The sequence below is a fragment of the Nannospalax galili genome, unplaced genomic scaffold (assembly GCF_000622305.1).
Source record: "Nannospalax galili isolate Female #2095 unplaced genomic scaffold, S.galili_v1.0 scaffold286, whole genome shotgun sequence".
NCBI lineage: Eukaryota > Metazoa > Chordata > Mammalia > Rodentia > Spalacidae > Nannospalax > Nannospalax galili.
In genome coordinates this window covers 9,788,212-9,790,569 of record NW_008359442.1, presented here as the reverse complement: position 1 = coordinate 9,790,569, position 2,358 = coordinate 9,788,212, and positions in this window count along the sequence as shown.

The window sequence follows — 2,358 nt, the reverse complement described above, 5'->3', positions numbered from 1 at the left end:
TGAATTAAATGCCATCCTAGACTATGTGGAGAGACTATGTCTGAAGAGGAAGAAGAAGAAGAGGAAGAGGAGGAGGAAGAGAGGAAGCAGAGGAGGAGGAGGAGGAGGGAGGAGGAGGAAGGGGGGAACTGCTATAGGAGGAGGAGAACAAAATCTTCATGGAAAATAAGAGGCCAAAGAGAGGCAGGGATAACTGTGAAGACAAAACCAGGCTAGAAATGATCCTGGGAAAAAATGTGATGCAACTGAACAAAGCATGACCCAACCTCCCACACCAAAGATCAATATCTTCAGCTGTGTGCTCTGCCCATTGCCCAGGGCACGCACTGTGGCGGTGCATAGTGCCTCCAAACATTTCTGAGCTTTCTTCAACTCTCACTATGGACTTTGTTCTCAATGTTTTCCTCATTGTTTATTAAAGCAGCTAACTAATCTCAACAAGTGTGTGAATGAGAAAAGAGGGCAACCCTGACAATTTCCCTCTTCTTGACATTTATACATTCAAAAATCATGTCTTGGGGAGTCATATTCCTAACCCTAACCCTGTAGAACCCCGGATTAACGTGCATTTTTGTCACATTCATGGTTCTTCCTCTTAATATTTCCCTTGCTTACAAAGTCCTCATTAGCTGGTCTGACGCCTAAAACTTTCTTACATAAGACCCTGCCTTGGGAAGCTTTTTTTTTTTTTTTTTTGCCCCATGCCAACCCTGAAGAATCAGAACACACTCAAATCCCTTCAAAAGAAAATTCATCTTTCAAATATTTATAAGCAATGCTTATTTTACTGAAGAGTTTGTAGTTTGTGAGGGAGCCAAGGGAGGGCTCTATAAACCGTAGCCTACGACACACCCCTGGCGCTTCCTTTAGCTCTCCTTGCTTTGGTCTCAGCAGTGGGGTGGGGTGGGTGGATGGAGAGTTTCCAGTTTCCCATAGAGAGAAAGTCTGGTGTCCTACTCTGTAAAAGTCGCTCATATTCACTCCTGTCTTTGCTGTAAATAGTACTCTCAACCTAGGCTCGGACCCAGAAGGCCTCTCCACCAGCATAGCAACTTAGTAGCTATTTGGACATAAAAGTTTGATCTGGGGCTAGAGAGATGACTCAGTAGTTAAGAGCACTGGCTGCTCTTACAGAGGACCCAGGTTCAATTCCCAGTATCCACATGGTGGTTAACCATCTATAATTCCAGTACCAGGGGAGCCGACACCCTCTTCTGGCCTCTGTGTGCATTGCATGCATGTGATGACTTAAATTCATGTGGGCAAAACACTCATACACATTAAAAATAAATAAAAATAGAGCTGGGCATAGTAGCATGTGCCTTTGATCCCAACACTCAGGAGGCAGAGGCAGATGGATCTCTGTGAGACTGAGGCCAACCTAGTTTTTGTAGTGAGTTCCAGGCCGGCTGGGGCTACAGGAGATCCTGTCTCAAAACCAATAAACGTAACAGTAATAATAATAAATAAAAATTAATATTTTAATAGAAAGAGTGGAGAGTTCCTAACTTCTGCAGTCATTTGCATTGTTAAATGATCTTCAGTCTGGCTTAGTCTTTGTCCAAATAAGACACTGCAGCAAACACACAAAATTGTAACCACAAAGCTAACTAATTAATTCAACAAATATTTGTTGAATGCATCTTCTGTACCAACAGTTTTCCAGGAGCTTAGAATATATGAGTGAAAAGAACAAAGAGACCTGCATTTTAGTAGAGGAGACTGACTAACCAAAAATGTTAATAAGTAAGCCATCTAGAGCATTGGAAGATGATTGTTATGGAAAAATGAACACAACCTGGGGTGTGGCTTGAGTATGTGTGCTTTCAGATAAGGAGGCCAAGGCAAGACTCATGGAGAAGTGGAAAGAGGCTTAAAGTAGATGACAGCTTTAGTTAAACAGGTATCTTGGGGACGGACAGTCTAGGCAGAGAGCAAAAGTCTTTGGGCTGGGTGTGCATAGTCTTGTCAAGAAAGAGTAGGCCAGGACTATGGAGAGGTAGCAAGACCATGTAGGGCTTTGTGGGTTATTATAAGGATTCTGGCATTTTTCTGAGTAAAATGGGGAGCCACTGAGGAATTAAAGGTGAAGAGTGGTGTGAACTGGTCAATTTTAAGAGATTCATACTGGCTGATATATTAACAAAATATTGCTCAGAACAAGTCTAGAAACAGAGTTGCAGAGGTTATGAAGTCATTCTGCTCAGAGCCAGCTGTGGCTTTGACCAGGACAGTAGCAGGCCAGTAGAAAGAAGAAGTCACATTCTGGATGTATTTTTGAAGGAATGAGAGGAAGAGGAATCAAGGGTGACTTCACAGCTTGTGTACAGCTGTGGAGATAGTAGAGCAGTTGCCCCA